Genomic DNA, 21,719 nt, shown 5'->3' on the forward strand with positions numbered 1-21,719 from the left:
GTAAAATGAGTTTTTTAAGTGGAACAATACATTTACAAAGAGTTTGATTCTTAAATGAACTTTATAGCAAATCAATCTTAATGTATTTTTTTCATTCTGTAAACATCTGTTTTCTCATATGAATTCTGAATATGATCCCTTAATTAGAGTAACTGAAGCCTTTATTTTAAAATTAGCCAATTTGATTTGAACAACATTTTAAGAAACTGTTGTTTTTCTGTTCTTGCTCACTGACAACAGTTGTTAGCGATACCTCTCCTGGCCCTTTTAGGAACCCTCTACGGTAGCTGGAACAGTCAGGCGCTTCAGAAAAATTCACTTCTGACAAAGACAACGATTCTTCTCTTAGTTTCTGAAGCACTGTCCTTATCCCCATGTCTGGTAGCTTTGTGTGTTTCTGAGCAGGAATTTTTCTTTTTTTTTTTTTAATTTTTTTAAAATTAAAATTCAATTTAATTAACATATAGTGTATTACTAGTTTCAGGGGTAGAATTTAGTGATTCATCAGTTGCATATAATACCCAGTGCTCATTCCATGAAGTGCCCTCCTTAGTGCCCATCACCCAATTACCCCATCCCCCCCCACCCACCTCCCCTCCAGCAACCCTCAGTTTGTTTCCTAGAGTTCTGCATTTTTATGGTTTGCCTCCCTCTCAATTTTCATCTTATTTTATTTTTCCTTCCCTTCCCCTGTCTGTTTTGTTTCTCAAATTCCACATATAGGTGAAATCATACAATATTTGTCTTTCCCCTATTTCACTTAGCATAATACCCTCTGGTTCCAACCACATCATTGCAAATGGCAAGATTTCATTCTTTTTGATGGCTGAGTTATATTCCATATATACATATACACACATACACACATACACACACACACACACACACACACACACACACACACACACATCACATCTTCTTTATCCATTCATCTGGGCTCTTTCCATATTTTGGCTATTGTGGACATTGATGAGCAGGAATTTTTCTGTCTTCGATGGTGCCAGAACTGAGTTGGGGTGGGCTTTCTGAAGGAAGGTAAAAGTCAAAATGTCTCCAAAGGCCACCGTTCTTATAATATTACAAGATTATAAGTTCTTAGGAGATAGGGAATCTTCTGCCTTGTTCCACAGTTCTCCATTAGCAGCTCATTTTCTCTGCAAATACTCAAATATAAATTGAGTAAAACAAAACTGGCATTTATTCTGAGTTTTTATGCCACGTGAAGATATATTAGTTTCACAAGATTATCTCAGCTTGCTCATATTGCATGTGGCTTGTAGGTCACTTGCACCTCTATTAGCCTTCTGGTAGGCTTCACATGACTCCTCATTTTAGGACCTAGGGTGAAGCAGCATTGCCTTTGTGAGACATTCCCTTCTCATGGCAGAAAAAAGGTGGCTGGTGGGAACACAATGTCTTTTAAAGCTTCTGCTCAGATATTATGTATATCGTATCTGTTCACATTCCGTTGGCCAGACCCATCATCTGTGAGTACATAATCTTCTTTCAGGAAGCCTATACTTGCAGTGTCCTGTAGAAGGTGACTATATTTTTTATGATGTGAGTGTGATGAGATGAGAAGAAAATTGAGATCTTATTTTTGTGATAGGAAAGGAAAAGTGCTTAGAAATCATTAGATCTCTCTGCAGAGGAGTGGAGGATTTACTTGTATTGACATCTTGAAAGAAAGAGCCAGATTACAGTGGAGTGAGTCTGCAGTCAAGTCTCATGCTAGATTGCTAACGGCATGGAGTTTCTGTTTGGGGTGATAAAAATGTTCTAAAATTAAACAGTGATAAAACTTGCACAAATTTGTGAAAATATGAAAAGCCACTGAAGGGTATACTTTAAAAGGGTGCATTTTATGGTATGTGAATTATATTTCAATAAAACTGAGATAAGCAACACTTGCATGCTGGAACTGTAAAAATAGTGCCTTCGATAATCTAAAGAACTTTATATTTTTCTTGGGTAATGTTAAAAAAAAAAAATTCAAAGAGGGGCGCCTGGGTGACACAGTCAGTTAAGTGTCTAACTCTTGGCTTCAGCTCAGGTCGTGATGTCAGGCTTGTGAGATGGAGCCCTGCATCGGGCTCTGCACTCAGAGGGGAGTCTGTTTGAGTTTCTCTCTCCCTCTTCCCCTCCCTTCCACTCTGTCTCTCTTAATCTCTCTCTCTCAAATAGATCTTTAAAAATATATATTCAAAGAAGTATTAGATTATATTTTTTTTAAAACTCAGTTTTATCACATTTTAAATAAATCTAATAGTACCTATGAAGTCTTTAAACTTTTTATTATGGAAAGTTTTAAACATATAATAATATTACAGTATTAAAAAGTCCATATGCCCATCACCCAGTTTTAACCATTATCAATTCACCAATTTTGTTTTTCTACTCTACCTCAAATTACTTGAAGTCCTAAGTATCATATTTTATAAATATTTGGTACACGTATCTAAAAGTAAGGAATCCACCATTTAAACATAATCACAAAATTATTATTACAGATCCAAAAACAATGGTAACTTTTTAGTATCATCAATTATCCAGTTAGTATTCTTATTTTCCTAATTGTCCTGTAAATAATATTTTTGTGAAGGCTCTTTTTTTACATCAAAGAAAATCTAGTACTATAAATTATTATAAAAGAATTACAATATTCAGAGCAAGATAGTAAAATTCTTAAAAAAAGACATCTAAACTATTCCTAGAAAATGCTAAGTATCAGAAAGGGAACTTCTTTCTTCAGCCTTGATGATACATCTTTACCCTGATATTAAAATATATGTGTGCGTCTGCAGGTAGCTATCTTTGAGGAAAGGAACTGGAGGTGAGGAGGGAGATTTTTCTTTTCTTTCTTTTTTTTTTTTTTTTTTAGTAAGCTCCACACCCTGTGTAGGGCTTGAACTCACGACCCTGAGACCAGGAGTCAGATGCTCTACCGACTGAGCCAGCCAGGCACCCCAGGACATTTTAAACTTATTCTCTATACTATTTGAATTTCCTAACTTTGGTTATGTATTTTCTTTAAAAACTAATATCAAGGGGCGCCTGGGTGGCTCAGTCGTTAAGCGTCTGCCTTCAGCTCAGGTCATGATCTCAGGGTGCTGGGATCGAGCCCCACATCGGGCTCCCTGCTCTGCAGGAAGCCTGCTTCTCCCTCTCCCACTTCCCCTGCTTGTGTTCCCTCTCGCTGTGTCTCTCTCTGTCAAATAAATAAAATCATTTTAAAAAAATTAGTATCAAGAGGAGTTCTCTAGATATTCCATTTTTGCTATCTCCTTTTTATTTTCCTCTGTTAATGTATAATATGTGTTACTTTATATGTAAAGCGAGAATGAAGGCTGAAGCAAAAGACAAGAGAACTGTCAGATGCAGGCAGGGGTGCACATACACCATTGAGCCCTAGATCGTTGCTAAGAATGGGCTACAGATTTGTCTTTAGATTTTATAATTACCAAAAAGAATAAGCTGATGAGATACACAAGATACCATATGAGAAGAAAGTGAACCAACTGCTTAGGACAAGCATGCATAGGCCTCTTAATAGAGGCAGAAGAAAATCTCTCCTGGAGCGCCTGGGTGGCTCAGTCGTTAAGCGTCTGCCTTCGGCTCAGGTCATGATCCCAGGGTCCTGGGATCGAGCCCCACATCGGGCTCCCTGCTCAGTGGGAAGCCTCCTTCTCCCTCCCCCACTCCCCCTGCTTGTGTTCCCTCTCTCGCTGTGTCCCTCTCTGTCAAATAAATAAAATCTTTAAAAAAAAAAAAAAAGGAAGAAAAAAAATCTCTCCTAACGGTCCTCACAGAAGATTCTGCTTTGTAAAGAACATGCAATCCACACTCTTAACTGTAGCCGAATACAGAATTTCTCAGGCTGTTTTATAGCATCCCTAGATGTAGGCTGATGACAGCCACCAAAATTAAAATCAGTAAAAGCCATACTGACACTAAAATGGCAGTACATGATACAATCGTATCTCTGCTGGTTCTCATTGACTGTAGAGTATTTGTAGGCATTGCAAAGGCAGATGTGTGTGGAGTGTAACCACCTGGAGAGTCCCTACCCTCATTAAAAGGCACAGCTGCCATGTCTCAGCTCCAGCAGATGTTGCCATGTGGGGACACCCGTACGGTGTTGCCAGTCCTTCTATATTTGAAATCTCACAATTTTTCAATGTCAGCTCAAATTTTAAAAGATACTATGTGGGCCAAATAAAGTATTTCTGTGGGCTAAATTGACCTCATTTTGTGACTGATTATCTAGAGGAATGAATTGATTTCATATCCTTCAGATCATTTCTGTGATCGTGCTTCTTTCAGCACATAGACTCGTTCTAGTTTTTTTTCTGGGTTGGAGTAACGATCAACTTCCTCTTGCAAGAATAAGAGTTGCTTAATGGCATGCATTCCTGAATAGAAGGCCAAAAAGGAAGAGAAGGTAATACATTCCTTCTCAGTTTTCGTGAAATGATCAAATGATCAGCAGAATATTGATTTCAGAGCTAGCCTTCGTCCATGCTACACTTGGAACTAACCCAGAAGAGGCCTAGCTTGTTACCCAGCGGCCAAAAATGACCTGGGGGTAGCACCCAGCAGGCACTCACCTCCTCATTTTTGTTCTTCTGTTTGTACTTCCCACCACTGATATTAGGGCTTGAAGTTCTCTTACTCATAGGTAGCCAATTCAGAGTTCATAGATAATGGTGACTGGAAGAAGGTTTGACCCATAATGTTATTAGAACCAAAGAGGAGTGGCTTTCACAGTTCAGCCCTTCTGATGCATGCATACCACTAAGGTTAAGTCAAGGAGAATGCTCTAATACAGTGATCTCCATTAGCCTCTCCTCTAGGACAAATATAAAATGGGCATGACTCCTGGACTGGCAAGCTTCACATTTCAGGATGATCTCAAATACTCAGCTAATCAAAGTCAAAGGGAATAAAAACTTCATAGAGACCACATCTGGAAATATGTCAGACTTGTTTCTTTTTGGACTATAAATCCAGGGAATGATTCAGGTATTTTAAACAAATATGTAGAGCCATATCATTTATACTATTAATTAAAGGAAGTTTTTAGTGTATTTGGAGTACATGGCATTACATTAAGAATGTAATATATCTATTTGGAGCTGTTTGACATGTTTGGAGGTAAACATATCTACTGCTGCTACAGGGTGTCAGTAGATTACATCTAAATAAACACACACCCCTAGCATTTGGCTCTTGTGGTAGATATTATTTATCAAGAGTCAGATTTAGGCTTTAACATTATGTACCCAGACGTAATGTTAGCTTTAATCAAAATAATTGCTAAATTAAGAAAAAAATCATACTTAGACAGTATAAAATTATTTATCTGTATTCTTTCTAAAAAGATTTGGAGTAGCTTATAATGAAGTACAGAGACATTTAAAAAAACACAAGAGAGAAAAAACAAGTCAGTTTTCAAACAGGTTGTTGGGAGTAGAAGGTGTAGGGATGGTGGATCATTAATCTGAAAAGAATGAGTAGATGTTAAAATTGAGTAGAAAACTTAACTCTGGACTTCTTGGTAAAAAGGGAAATATAAGGCATGCCTGGGTGGCTCAGCTGGTTAAGCCTCTGCCTCTGGCTTGGGTCATGATCCCAGGGTCCTGGGATCGAGCCCCAGGTCAGGCTCTCTGCTCACCTGTGCTTATCCTTCTGCCTCTGCCCCTCCCCCCGCCACTTGTGCCCTCTCTCTCATACACTCTCTCTCTCTCTCAAAAAATAAAATCTTTTTAAGAAAAGGAGGAAATACAAGCTGCATAGTTCTTACTAACAACTAAAATGAAACATACTAGTTGGTGAGAAGAAACAAATATTGCCAAGCATTAAATTCAAAGACAAATTTACCACACAGATCTTATTATGGAGGATAAACAAAAGTGTCATCAAATTACAATTTTCTGAAAGATGCCAAAATAGTCCTTATTGTGGTTGTTTCAGCATAAGCTTTTGGCAGAAGTCCAAGAACATAATGTTAAATAAATAGACTTATATGAAAGCTGAAGAAATATAGATTAATTTTGTAATTTTGGGGGGTGATTGTAAATTGAATTAATATAGACTCGATAATTGCTATGCCTCTTAGAATGTCCACTTGGTATACAATGAAAAAAATATTGATCACAACAGGTTTCAAGACTCAAAACCCTTCTGAGATCTTTTATTTTCATTAACTCAACAGGTATTTATTGATGTCACTACATATGCTTGTTCTGTATGTGTCCTAGAATGTTCATGAATATCTCATCATTAGATGGTCCCTAAGTATTTATATATGATGTGTACATCGCTTGATTCTAAGGAAAAATTGTTCTTACTGTCAGCTTGCTCTCTGAGATATCTACATATTAAATTCTATATTCAACTACAGTTTTCATGAAATCTATAGAAAGTTAAGTTTCACCCACAGTAAAGTGAGGGTTTGCACTTAAATAGGAAAAAAATTAAAACATTCCATGGATCTAGTTTGGACAGAACATTTAAAATTATTAATACAAACAATGAAAATAATAAGAGGCAAGGGATTAAAAATAACCAGAAAAAGTTCCAGACCCTCAAACTTTTTTTTTTTTTAAGATTTTATTTATTTATTTGACAGAGACACAGCGAGAGAGGGAACACAAGCAGGGGGAGCGGGAGAGGGAGAAGCAGGCTTCCCACGGAGCAGGGAGCCCCATGCGGGGCTCGATCCCAGGACCCTGGAATCATGACCTGAGCCGAAGGCAGACGCTTAACAACTGAGCCACCAGGCACCCCAAGACCCTCACACTTTTATCTGGCTATTTGATCTAACCATTTGTATTTCTGATAAAGTCAAGTGTTTCTGGTCAAGTTCTCATATATGCATTTATTTTGAGCCTTGACTTTGGACACGCAGACAGCTAATATACATGCAGATGATTTTGATCATAATGAGCAATTAAAGGATGAAAGATAAAATATTGTAATGCGAAGCCTGTGTCAAACTCCAAAATATAAGCCTAACAGTTTTCCCTACTCCTGTCCTTTGTTTTCATGGGAAATTATGTGTGACATTAGTTTGAAATGGCTGAGGAGCCTCTCCAAAGATAGCAGAAGGAATAGGATTAACTTCATTGAGGCTCTCATAGGAAAGACAGTGTAAGACATTATGCTAGGCATTTTTTATAGGTATTATATGTTCTCAGGTCCTGTCCATGGCATCTCATACATGAGGGAACAGACTTGGGTTAAGTAACCTGACAACAGAGTGCATGAAGTAAGGATTGTAATGTTGGCAGTACTGTGAGGAGGCTTGCTCCAAAGGAGGTTAGGTAACGTGCCCAAAGTCCCACACTACATATTGGACCAGTTTAATTCTTTGCCTAATACATCGTAGGCACGTTTTTTTAAAAGATTTATTTCAGAGAGAGAGCGCACACGTGCACCATGGGGGCGAGCAGGGGGAGGGGCAGAGGGAGAGAATCTCAAGCAGACTCCTCCTGAGCACAGAGCCCAGCGTGGGGCTGGATCTCAAGATCCCGAGATCATGACCTGAGCCGAAATCAAGAGTCAGACACTCAACCAACTGTGCCACCCAGGCACCCTGGCACTCACATTTTAATGAGTAAACAAGAGGACACTGTGATAATTGTTAACTTTTTGTGGAGGGAAGGATGTTGTTGGCAGGGGAGCAAAATCAGTGAACTAAGTGAACAAAATCCAATGCTTAAACTTTCTGTCCTCCCCACCCATACCTCCCCTTGCTCACCCCCTGTTTTCCTGGCATATGCTTATAAATTTGGGGGAATGTGGGGGTTTAGAGAAATCATAAGAGCATATTTTAGGTGTATGAAGTTCCCCCAAATTGACTTACCCATTACCAATTTCTAATTGGAAGTACTTCTGTTATTTAAAAAAATTAGGAAGGGTCGTTTATTAAAAAAAAAAAAAATCAGTTCTGGAAACCTGAACTATAAGGTTCTCCAGATGGTCTATTTACTAGATTTCTTGCAGAATAAGAAAATTTTGTAAAGTGGTAAGTATCTCTTTTTGCTTTGGACAGAAATGAATACTCATAGCATTTTTTAAAAACACAACAACTCCTGTGCCTCTCACTTATAGCAAAGCTTTGTCCTCCTTCAGTATCCCTGGTCATGTCTAGTCAGGTGTATGTGGTCCAGAGAGCGTCTTTCCATTAGAGAACTTTTTCCCGTGATATATCTACTTCTTTTGGGATGAAGATTCCATAGACTCTCTCTCTGGGTAGCTGGTTCCAGTGCTTATTCATCCTTGTAAGCAGGAAGTTCATCTTTGCATCTACCATATATGATCCCTACTCCATTTTGTCTGCCCTGCAGTGACAATGGGAACAAGCTGGACAGAAATTTACTCACCAAGGAGCCTTTCCAAACTCTTAAGCAGAGAATGCATGAGGGAGTGGTTGTTGGCTGGTGAGGTGTAGAACAAATTACAATGTGCCCATCATGCCCTGTAAGTCCCAGTAGTCCTACTCTGATGCTCAGCTCAAACTGGCTGCCCCATTAAATCCCAGTACCCCCAATTTATTCCATCCCTCACCCTTCCCCCTTCAAAACAGCTACTTATTAGGTATTGAGTGGAGCGAAGTGATTACCTGACGAAATGTTTTTCATTTAGATATGAATGATTAAAAAGGCTTTTTTCTTCAGCAGGTATTTATTTTTTAAAGCAAGCACCTATTGATTAAGAAATAAAATGCTTGGGCACCTGGGTGGCTCAATCGTTAAGCGTCTGCCTTCAGCTCAGGTCATGATCCCAGGGTCCTGGGATCGAGCTCCGCATCTGGCTCCCTGCTCAGGGGGAAGCCTGCTTCTCCCTCTCCCACTTCCCCCTGCTTGTGTTCCCTCTCTCGCTGTATCTCTCTCTGTCAAATAAATAAATAAAATCTTAAAAAAAAAAAAAAAGAATGCTGTTTAAAAAAAAAGAAATAAAATGCTTATCAGTGAAAGATATTAGAAGTTGGAGCTAATATTCCTTCCTTTGAGGACTGTGTAAAGTTTAGAAATAATAATAATAAAGTGCTTTGTAGATGATACTCATAAAGCAAATAGTATCTACTATTATTAGATCCTAGACTCCAAATAGTCTTTGATCCTATAAATAATATTTTTATGGCCTTATCTGAAGAGTTTGATGCTTTAATACAGTCCATATTAATAGTTTTGAAATACAGAGTCAACTAATAAGCTCATTTTCTTAAATTTGTCCTTATAGATCTGATTGTATATCTTTTAAAGCTTTTGGATATTTTTCCTTGGAATCTTTAATTAATTTATAATATATCTATAACATTTATTTTTCCAATATTTCTATAAGATGCAAACATTTTAAAATGTGAACAGCCAACAGGCACCTGGGTGGCACAGTTAGTTAAGCATCTGACTGGTGATTTTGGCTCAGGTCATGATTTTATGGGTCCTGAGACTGAGCCCCATGTCAGGCTCCATGCTCAGCAGGGAGTCTGCTTGAGATTCTCTCCCTCTGCCCCCCCCCCCACTCTCTGTCTCAAAAATAATTTATTTTTAAGGAATCTCTATAAACCAACGTGGGGCTTGAACTTAGAACCCCAAGATCAGAGTGACTGAGCCAGCCAGACACCCCTATTTTTCTTTCCTAAAGTAATTGTGCTACTCATACTTGCAAAGCATTTTCTGTTCTTCTCCATCTGTTTTCCTGTCTTGTTAGAAATTCTAGTTTTAATGCAGTTTTCCTAGGCTGTAGCCACTCCAGCCACTTTGGAATTACTCTTAATTATCATCATTTAAATTATTAATGGAAATGCAAAATGTCATAGGGTTAAGGATTGATCTCTAAAACAATCTTCAGTGCCCAAGTCCTTATTAGCTGTGGTATATTGGAAACAAGGAAACATCGAAAAGGTGGATAAATATTTGGAAAGGAAAGAGGCCTGAGTGAGAGAGAGAAATCTAGAGATCCAAACAGAAAGAAAGATATAGATGAGTAATAAGGCTAAATAGGAGAACATGAAAAAGGAAAAAAATGTCTGCAATAGAGAGACATCTGACAAATAAAGTTCAATAAGTGAGTAAGTAAGCAAAAGTTTAATACATACACCACATCTTACTTAAAGCTGGCATACCAGCTGTCCATTATTTCCAGTGCCTATTTTAAAATATACTCTTGGGGCGCCTGGGTGCCTCAGTTGGCTAAGTGTCTGCCTTCGGCTCAGGTCACGATAACAGGGTCCTGGGTTCAAGCCCCGCGTCAAGGCTCCCTGCTCAGCGGGAAGCCTGCTTCTCCCTCTCCCACTCCCCCTGCTTGTGTTCCCTCTCTCTCTGTGTCCTCTCTCTATGTCAAATAAATAAATAAAAATCTTTAAAAATAAAAAAATATATAAAATATACTCGAGATAATTTTTTAAAATTTGCCATTACCATTTTAAAAAATTTTCTTGAAAAGATAATCTTTTTATATGGAGAAGAATTAATAATACTTATATTTGGTTTGGGCTGACATATAGAAACAGATTTTTTTAATTTAAAAGAATTGCAGTGTGATATCCTCAAATAAGCAAGGGTTTGAGATCCAGGTAGATTTGAATTCAAATACTGTCTTTTCTTCTTACTGTTTGTTAACCCCAAAAGAATCACTAAATTCTCTGGCCTCAGTTTCCTCCTTTGCAAAATGGAGCTGGAATTCAAGACTTTCAGGACTGCCATAAAGCTTCGAAATCGTATACATAAAATGTTTTGCAGGGAGTGAAATAAGTCAAAGCTATTTTTATCAGATCATGCAGTCCAATTAGTCGTTGATATAAGTAATATTTCTTGCCTTGATCCCTGGCATTTCATTTAATAGCAGGACCTGTATCTTTTCTTACTTTGTGTGGTTGGTATTTTGTCATTAAATAGGAAATTTTAATATTCAGAAAATAACCCACACAAAATAACTCTAAAATGTCATCTAATTATTTCTTTATTGCAACCAGTAATTTATCTTGTTTTGCTAATGGGCACGACCTTAACCAAGTGACCAAGTTACATTACTAATGAGAAAAAACTCTCTGTGTGCCCCCTGAAGTGGTGCATGAAGAAGACACAACATCACTCATTAAGCATTCTTGCCAGAAATACATATTTTGATCTACTAATGAGGAAACCTCAAAGAAATCTAAATTGGAGGATTACAAATGGACTGTATTCTTTAAAAAAAAAAAAAAAAGTCAGTGTCAGTGGCTCTGTTGGTTAAGCATCTGCCTTTAGCTCAGGTCATGATCCCAGGGTCCTGGGATCGAGTCCCGCATTGGGCTCCCTGCTCAGTGTGGAGTCTGCTTCTCCCTCTGCCTGCAGCTCCTTCCCCCACTTGTGCTCTCTCTCTCTCAAATAAATAGATAAAATCTTTAAAAAAAAAAAAAAAGTTTGTAGTCTTAGCCCTTAGCAGTCTATAAAGATTTACTTACCATAATTGATGCCTTATTTCCATGAATGTGCTTACAAGAAGTAATGAGGGTGATGAATTCTCTGTCATCCTTTTAATACGTGGTTCCTCCAGGCAAATAGAATATCATGGATAGATCTGCATGTAAAAGTTTGCATTATTAATGGGAACTGAATTGATGATTAACTAGAAAGCATCAGTTACAATGAACAGTTTTGAACTTCCATATGTAAAAGCTGGACCCAACAAATAAAAATTAAACCTTCTTTAGGAAAGATAGATCTCAATTTAAATACATTGATCTTCAGAGAAAACTGTTAATATATACAGTTTGAAAAATCATTTTAAATATTTTAATTTGTTTTCCCTGAGAATTTAAGAAAGTATCGCTCATATAACTCTCCCTGTAATCTGGAAACAAGATTAAATCTTACCTTTTGGTATTAAGAGGATAAAAGAAGGTCTCAAACATTTCACTTTTTCCCTGGAATGTAAAATTCTTTATGAGGTAATCATCAAAATATGCTGTTTTCGGGGCGCCTGGGTGGCTCAGTCGGTTAAGCAGCTGCCTTCGGCTCAGGTCATGATCCCAGGGTCCTGGGATCCAGCCCCACATCAGGCTCCCTGCCTAGCGGGAGCCTGCTTCTCCCTCTCCTCCCTGCTTGTGCTCTCTCTTGCTGTCTCTGTCACTATCTGTCTCTTTCTCTCAAATAAATAAAATCTTAAAAAAAAAAATACACTGTTTTCAACAGGATAAAAATGATACTGTTATTTGGATTTGCATCATATCTGTATTTTCAACTTTTGTGTGCATGCATTCATTTTAGACTATAATTTTGGATTCCATTTCTATTTTAAAAAATAAATAAATTTTCTTTATAAAACTAGCAAAAAAAGCAAATGCTCATTCATTTAATATATTCTTCAGTTGGAAATGGTCACAGAATCCAAGAGGCCATGTGTCATGAGGTCAGTGAAATCATTCCTTTGTTGTGGAGCTGAAGTGCTTATTGTGAGTCCCTGGGTAGTTTGACCGGATTTCCGGGTTGAGTTAGAACAACCTTTGATATCATGGGATGCCTTGCCCTGGTTGTGCAATGTAACCATTAAAACCAAGCAAACCTGTTCAACTACTTCAATCCTGTCTCTTTTGTATCCAAATCAGGTTATTCCCATGCACACGTGGTTCAATATAATATTTACCACCTGACAAGAAGGATTGCAAAAATTTCTGTGGACTTAGTGAATTAAAAAAAAAAAAAAAAAAAAAAACTAGTTTGAAAATATGCCATGAGTCCACTGGGGCTTGGAAGACACTCTGAAAAAAAAACAGGCTTTACTTCATCTAGAGCACTCAATGAAATCTGCTTCTATAACCATAACTGATAATAGCTTTAAATATGAGAACTGTTATCAAAAAGACTTCTTTGCAACAATAATAAATGTTATTTAAGAATGGGGAAAAAAAAAAACAGGCTTTACTGTCTGGGTAAAATTCAGGTTCAGCCAAGAACAGGTGACGTCAGATGCAATTGTTCTTGACGGGTGGCTCTCCCTTTCTTCTTTCTACCCACCTGGGCTACCCACAAAAGCCTCTATTTCTCCGCCGAGAACTGTACCACAGGTGTGGCAGGTGAGGCATTGCCGCTGGCACGATTCTGGCAGAGATGCTTCTGCTTCCCACCCAGGCCCAGGGCCAGGTCATTGGTGTAGGAATGGCGGATGCGTTTGTTCTTGCTCTGGGGCAGAAAGAGGGCGAGAATGCGAGAAGAGTGTATGAATTGTCCTGACAAGAGATCTATTAAGTCCTAGTTTCAATCATTCCAAATTTCTATAGTTTTTACATGATGACCTTACGGGTCAGTCATCTGTTTCCTTTGAAGTAGATGATTCATTTTTTATGCTTTTTGTTCTGCCTTCCAAATTTATTTTGAGAAAAATGTGGATCAACTAAGTTTGAACTCAATTTTAACCGGTACTTAATTTGCTGACTCCTCAAGGATTAATCCCTCAAAAAAAAATTTTACCATCCCAAAAAATGAATTTGGAAATTTTATTTTTTTTTTCAGTTTTTTATTGTTCAAGATTTTATTTATTTATTTGACATATAGAGAGATAGAGAGCACAAGCAGGGAGAGCTGCAGGCAGAGGAAGAGGGAGAAGCAGGCTCCCCACTGAGCAAGGAACCCGATGTGGGGCTCTATCCCAGGACCCTAGGATCATAACCTGAGCCAAAGGCAGACACTTAACCGACTGAGCCACCCAGGCGCCCCTGGAAATTTTATTTTTAAAAAGAGAGAAAGGAATTACTAACATTTCTTTGGGCAGTTCTGTGTTGTAACTTTCCACTGCCAACATCTGATACTTCCAGGGTTTCTGTTACAAAAACTGCCCTTGCATAAGGTTTTTCTTCTTTGTTTTATTTTATAACATTTTGAGCCTGCAACTACTTTGCTGTATTATGGGGACATTTTGGGGTCTAAACCATGTAAAGATACACAGATTATTACTTGTTCCTGTGTACTGAACAAATGATTCCTGCGGGCCTACTATGTGCCAGTCACTGTTTGTGTGCCCAAGGTACAGTCATGAGGCTCCCAGTCCAGCTGGGGAAATATATACATATCTGAATAATTATGAAGTCATCACAGAGATGTTAAAAGAAATACTTACAAAGCACAACCAGGACCAGACAATGGAACAACTCCTTGTTGTGCCAGAGAGAGAGAGGCAAGAAATGTGCTAATATTTGATCGAGGTCTTAAAGGATGACTAGAGATTCACTCAGTGGGTTCCCCCAGTGGGAGTAGGCATTCCAATCACAGGGAACATTGTTTGCAAAAGCACGGAGGCCTGAAATGCAAGATAAATCCTGGAAGTGGCCTGGAATCACTGGAATTTAGGGTACAAAGATTAAGCATAACTTCCTTTCACCAGTTGGCTGGCTCTCAGCTGCCTCTCACATTCTCCTCTGGTTGACTCCTGCTTCAGCCTCCAGTACAACAGAGCTCTCTTTCTCACCCAGCATCTCTGGCCATTGAGTAGGTCATTTCTTGGCTAGTTTATGAGCGTCAGACTCCTTTCATGAAAGGGACACACCTTGTGCCTCTCTGTGTCTATTACTCTCTTTAACAAAACCAATCTTGCCTAGTCTGATTACTCCTCCCATTAATTGGGGTTTATTCCCAAAGACTTTTGACTGTTTCCAAGTCAAGTCTATCCTTGAGGAGTAAAGATTTGTCATCATTTGGGATAATTAAGGAATATGTTGCACATTCTGAAAATAATCCTGAGAAGTATTCCAAAAATGTTTTGAGAAGTGCTGGCGTCACTTTATAGCCTTTTAAGGTGATTCTCTGAGAACACTCCTTTGGATATGCAAATTCTAGTATATTTTAAAATAGTCACATATTGTTCATTTTTAGGTGTGATGTTGTGCTTATATCTCTTAAAAAAATCATTTTTTAGAGACACATACTGAAATAATAAGGTGAGATGTGCTTTAAAATAATCCAGTGGTGGGAGGAGAGGGCAGTGTGGGGAGTACAGATGATTTAGTGGGTAGCCATATGAGGTTCATCGTATTTGGTCCTGCACATGTTTTTTTGCACAGGTTCAAAGCTTTCAATAATAGAAAGTTTTTTTAAAAGTCACGTTATAGTCACCCTTCATCTTGTATTTGTAGGTGGGAAAGGAATAATTGTTTTCACAAATATAAAGATCCATGTATACTTCGATGTCATCAGTTCATTATCCCCTCCATAGGTCAAGAGAATCTTGAGTTCTTTATAAGGACCTCTAATACCTTTTGCTCTAAAGAATTTTAATATATATTCATATGTAGATAAACAATCTTTTTGGAATTCTAGAGATAACTAAGTAGGCAACTAAATATATACTGTAAAACTAACAAATTAATGCATACTAAAAATTCTACCTTTTACCCCAAAGAGTGCCTGACTTATTTTAGCTCATCATTGTTTTTTTATTTTACAGTATTTCTGCACTATGAGCACTAATGAATAAATATTATGAAATGTAAATGTAGAGGTATTTTTCTCTCGGTTACAATGTATCAAGTTACATTGATTTATTTGTCCTCTTCATAGTGCCCTCCTCCACTTATTGAAAAAAAACTTTTAAGAACTCCAGGCATCCTTGGACAATAAAGATCTTTTTGAAATCAGGTCTCTCTTCCATTCAAATTGTTTAGTCTGTAAAGTAGCTTATAGAATGAGGTGTCTTCAGAGCCTCTCCAGCATATAAAATGTTTTGTTATAGAAATGGTAAGGTGACTCAGTGGGTCCTCTTCTTCCCTGGGAGATCCCACGGACTCCAGAGCACAGAGTGAGCTCACCAGTCTGAGCTCACCTTCTGACCTCAGAGATCCAGTGGAGATGAACAACTGGGGCAAGGTTGTGCTCTTCCTATTCAAGTCAATCCTGAACTCATAATACATGCATTTTGTAGTGGTCTTCTTGCTCCAAATTCTGTTTAATTAACACTTTCATTTCATAAATCACCTCTACAGATTTCAATTTATACATTTTCCAGGACACTTTCCCTTTAGGTGAAAGTTCCCCAAGGTGTGACTAAGGTTCATTTGCACCCACATCGCTTGGAATGCTTTGAGAGCCACCCCCACCACACATGTTCCAGAACAGATCACTGGAGGCAAGGCCCAGGCACAAGGCTCCAGTACGCGGTAACAACTCACAACTAAGCTTTAGAGGAAGTTTCCAGTTGGCTGTGGGATGGCAGGACCAAGAACAATAAACCACCACTCCGTTCCTGCCCACCACCGTCTTTAGAAGTGTATTTTCTCAAGCTGTAAAATGCACTGTTGATTTAACAACAGCTTCTTGTGCAAAAAGAAATCCTACATTTTGGGGAAAATTTTAGATATATTAAATGAAAAAATATCCGTCAGTTCTAAGAACAATAACATCGCCCATATGTTTACCGGTTGTTACTCAATAGTAAGCTCTTTTAAAATACAGATTTAAATGGTTAGTTGTTCTCATCCTTTTAAGTTTTTTTTCAAAATGTGAGTATTTTACACCAATGAGGAGATAATACTTAGGCAAATTATTTTAGGGTAGCAGTCTTCAATTTACCTATACCATGATGTAGGAAGACTTTACAATAGATATAAAGGCCAAGGAGAGCTTTAAAGGAATCAAGATTCTGAATATTCCATTTCCCTTTCCATTCCTTAAAATTGATCTGAAAAAATAATTTCTGGAGAGAAGACCAAGATGGTGATACAGGAGGCTCTTGAGCTCCCCTCATCCATGGACTCACTGAGAGTACAGCTACACATGGAGCAGTTCTTACTGGAAGAGACCCAGAAACTAGCCAAGCAACTTCTACAATCCGATGAAAAAGAAAATACCCACATCAAAACATGTAGGAAAGGCTGAGACATGCTGTTGCCATAAGCCTCCCCCCACCCTCCACACTCCTAACTCCCCATTTCTCCCTGAGGAGTGAAGGGTTTGGACCCCCCATTTAGTGTCCCACTTGACTGGCCCCCAAAAACACCTAACTTTGAAAGCCAATGGAGCTTGCATCCACAAGACCCACAAGACCATAGCAAAAAAGATGGTATCAATAAATGATGTTGGGAAAACTTGGCAGCCACGTGCAAAAGAATGAAACTAGACCCCTATCTTACACCATACCACAAAACTAACTCAAGTGGATTTAGTGGTTTAATGACTTGGATGTAATGCCTGAAACTGTCAAACTCTTGGAAGAAAATTCAGAGGGGGTAAGCTCTTTCAAACTGATCTTGGCAATGATTTTTTTTTTTTTTTAATTAGACAACAAAAGCAAAAATAAACAAGTGAGACTACATCACACTAAAAGGCTTCTTCACAGCAAAGAAAACCATCACCAAAATGAAAAGACAACCTATGGAATGGGAGAAAATATTTGCAAACCACATACCCAGTAAGGCGTTAATATGCAAAATAAAGAGATGTCAAGTGTTGGTGAAGATGTGGAGAAAAGGGAACACTTGTGCATTGGTAGTGGAAACATAAACTGGTGTAGTCACTGTGGAAAACAATATGGAGGTTTCTTAAAACATTAAAGGTAGACCTACCATGTGATCCAACAATTCCACTTCTGGGTATGTATCCAAAGGAAAGGAAATAACTATCTTGAACAGATAACTGGACTCCCATGCTTCTTGCAACATTATTTACAATATCCAAGGTGGGGAAGCCGTCTAAGTGTCCATTCTTGTGTGAATGGATCAAGAAAATGTGGTATATGTATACAGTGGAATATTATTCGGCCTTAAAAAAGAAGGAAATCCTGTCATTTGCTGCAATCTAGATGAACCCGGAAGGCACTGTGGTAAGGAAATAAGCCAGACAGAGAAAGGCAAATACTGCATGGCATCCCTTACATGTGAGATCTAAAAAATAAATTAAACTCATAGAAACAGAGAGTAGAAAAGTAGTTTACAATGTCTGGGAGGTGAGGAAAATAGAGGGAAGTTGGTAAAAGGGCACAAACTTTCAATTATAAGATGAACAAGGTCTGCAGGTCTAATGTATAATATGACTATAATTGATAACACTGCATTGTATAATTGAGATTTGCTTAGAGAGAACTTAAATATTCTCACACATACACTAAAAGTGATGTGATGGATGTGTTAATTAACTCAGTGGAGTGAATCCTTTCACAATATATAATATATCAAATCCCATTGTACACATTAAATATCTAATAATTTTATTTGTCAATTACACATCAATAAAGCTGAAAAGATAATTTTAAAAAGCCTGATCTGCCTGAGGATATATTTCCAGTTCTGCTTCCACACATCCCTTCCCCATTATCTCATATTTTAAAGAAGAGAGGCCCCCTTCTCACCCTAATCTTTCTATAGCATATTATCCTACAGGAGAAAAACCTCTGTAGTCCATGGATATAATCAGAAACATAGTGTAGGTATTGGTATCAGTGTTGAGAAAGGGAGTCACACTAACAAATGAGTAATAAGTTCTTTTGTAGTTAGATGGTTTCCTACTTTGCTTTCAGTAAAATTGCAAGAAGATCTACAATCAGTTGTCAACTGATAATTAAAAACACAATCTTGTGCTAGTTTTCCCTGTGATTTTTGGCATATGACTGAAAGTGCAAAGAATTGAGAGCATTGCTGTAGCAAAGCTCCTTCTATCCCCACCTACTTATTTACATAAACAGTTTTTTTCTCAACATTTTCAAAACACAAAAAGGTGGGAGGATAAAACTGATGTTGAAACCTGTCTCACTTTAGCCACAAGTAGTAAGTAATTATGGCTAAATTGATACCTGACCTAATTTTCGCAAAAATTAGATACTTGACCTAATTTTAGCAAAACTAGCCAGTCTCCATCCAGCTCATTAAGATACATCTAAAATAAAAAATTTGATTTTTCTGTCTAATTAGCAAAACTTATAACCCATGTTGTTTTCATCAACACTATGCTAATAGTAGTTGAAATAACTTGATCCGTAATAATTTTTAAATATAGCTTCATGGTCACCTCAAATTAAAAAATGTAATTTCAACATATATGCCTTTTGTTGTGATAAGGTAATTGACCAAAGTCTTTGAAGAATAAAAATATTCATATTAGAAATCTTTAAAAACAAGGTGGGGGGTGCCTGGGTGGCTCAGTCGTTAAGCGTCTGCCTTCAGCTCAGGTCATGATCCCAGGGTCCTGGGATTCAGCCCCGCTTCGGGCTCCCTGCTCAGCGGGAAGCCTGCTTCTCCCTCTCCCACTCCCCCTGCTTGTGTTCCCTCTCTCGCTGTCTCTCTCTCTGTCAAATAAATAAATAAAATCTTTTAAAAAATAAAAAATAAATTTAAAAAATATGTCATATTAGGATGAAAGGTTTTGGTAGAAGCAGAATAGAAATATGATTTCAAGGAGAGAAAGGAAAGATGCAAAATCTCTGATTATTAAAGAACAACTTGTTCATGTATTTTTTTTAAATAGATGATGTATTTAGATTCTGTTAGTTATATCTTGTAAGTGCTGTTATATATGTGTATATGTATATATTTTTTTCAAATGGATCAGTTATTTAATTACGTTCTTTGTAAGAAATTTGGAACACCAATTTGTGAAGGTAAACTCCATTTGTGAGAGAAAACACAGGGCAGAGGTAGCCCTGAAGCTGAGGAACAGCTTTGATTTTTGGCAGAATTTGCGAGTCCACAGCTTTCTGATCAACCTTGCTCTGCTCTGTAATCTCGTTATTTCTCTTCCTCGGTGTCAAAGATCTCACCCTCCTGGTGTCTCGGCTTACGCAGCTTCTTCTTGAAGTAAGCATCAGTGAGATGTTTGGGGATTTTCACACTGCTGATATCAATTTTGGTAGAAGTAGCAATGACGAATTTCTGGTGTGTTCTACACAGAGTAACTCAATTGAGGGACAGAGGTCCGGTCACAAGTAGCAAGCCACTGCTCAGTTGCTTCAGGAAAACTACCCTCTTGCCTCTGTGGCGCCCAGTGAGGATGATCAAAATGGTCCCGGGAATGATACTAGCTCGCAGCTTTCTCACGTGCTGACTGAAAGGTTTTTTGCCGTGGCTCAACAGCTTTCGAGGCACATCTTCAGTAGGATAATACCTAGGCTTTTTTTTTTTTTAAATTTTTTATTGTTATGTTAATCCCCATACATTTACATCATTAGTTTTAGATATAGTGTTCCATGATTCATTGTTTGTGCGTAACACCCAGTGCTCCATGCAGAACGTGCCCTCCTCAATACCCATCACCAGGCTAACCCATCCTCCCACCCCCCTCCCCTCTAGAACCCTCAGTTTGTTTTTCAGAGTCCATCGTCTCTCATGGTTCTTCTCCCCCTCCGATTTCCCCCCTTCATTCTTCCCCTCCTGCTACATTCTTCTTCTTCTTTTTTTCTTTCTTAACATATATTGCATTATTTGTTTCAGAGCCAAGATGTCCATCAACAGATGAATGGATAAAGAAGATGTGGTATATATACACAATGGAATATTATGCAGCCATCAAAAGGAATGAGATCTTGCCATTTGCAACGACGTGGATGGAACTGGAGGGTATTATGCTGAGCGAAATAAGTCAAACAGAGAAAGACATGTATCATATGACCTCACTGATATGAGGAATTCTTAATCTCAGGAAACAAACTGAGGGTTGCTGGAGTGGGGGGTGGGGTGGGAGGGTTGGGGTGACTGGGTGATAGACATTGGGGAGGGTATGTGCTATGGTGAGTGCTGTGAATTGTGCAAGACTGTTAAATACCTAGGCTTTTTGCGAAGTTTAACCACTCGGGTACCACCGTTCTTGTCACCACCAACTGGTTTTGTGACAGTAGCAAGAACTTTCACCTTCTTTTTCTTTTCAACCCTGGATTTAGCTGCCAAATACTTCCTAGTGTACATGGCCTTTCTGGAATACATAGCTAATCGGGAATATCTGCTAATTCCTCTGACAAGGACAGGGTTTCGGCTGCAGTGGGGCTTCCCCTTCTTTGGCGTTTTAGCCTTGGGGTTACCCTTCTTAGCCTTGCCACCGGCATCAGCCTTCTTAGCTTCAGGTTTCTTCTCCTTAGCATCCGGCTTCTCAGCTTTTTTGCCTGCCATCTTGCAAGACGGGAAAGAGCTGTATATATTTTTTAATGATAATATTTACAACGCACTGGAAGTTACATCCTTTGCAAGTATTTTTAACTTGAGATGAAAAGTTTTAGGTGTCAGCTTAATGTGCAAGAAGATACAAAGCTTTACAAAATTATTTTGGAAGTGTTTGCAAGTAAAAAGTTTGAAGACCACTATTTTAGGAAACCCAGTCAGAGAGCAGTGTGTAGAATGGGGAGGAATTGAGAGAAATTGGGCAGGGCACCACTTAGGAGACAATTGACTTTTTCCAGATGTAAGGAATTTGAACTGTATCAAGTTCATAGTCATGGAAATGAAGAGAAGCAGACTGAAATCAAAAGCTACTAAGAAATAAGAATTATTAGTATCAGTCCTTGCTTCATTTCATCTTAAATTTTAAATATTGCCAAAACAGAATTTTCCGATGTTTCCTACCTGTAGACTCTGCCTGGACTTGGTCTTGAGCTCCTTGCTACCCACTTTCCCTCCCTTCCTTCCTCTCTTCCTTCCTTCCTTCCTTCCTTCCTTTTCCTCCTATTCATCAGACACTCTGCTAAGTGCTGAGACTTCTGAAACAGTTAATATCAGGTCCCTGGTCTCTGATAGCTTCCAGTTTAGCAGAGAAGCTTATAGCTAA

At 38.3% G+C, this 21,719-nt stretch overlaps 1 pseudogene; it reads right to left on the bottom strand.

Moving 5' to 3' along the window:
- Window positions 1-4,296: 4,296 nt before the first annotated feature.
- LOC116630923 lies at window positions 4,297-21,400 on the bottom strand (annotated as a pseudogene).
- Window positions 21,401-21,719: the final 319 nt, after the last annotated feature.

This window comes from Phoca vitulina, unplaced genomic scaffold, assembly GCF_004348235.1.
Source record: "Phoca vitulina isolate PV1807 unplaced genomic scaffold, GSC_HSeal_1.0 scaffold4, whole genome shotgun sequence".
In the NCBI taxonomy this organism is placed as follows: domain Eukaryota; kingdom Metazoa; phylum Chordata; class Mammalia; order Carnivora; family Phocidae; genus Phoca; species Phoca vitulina.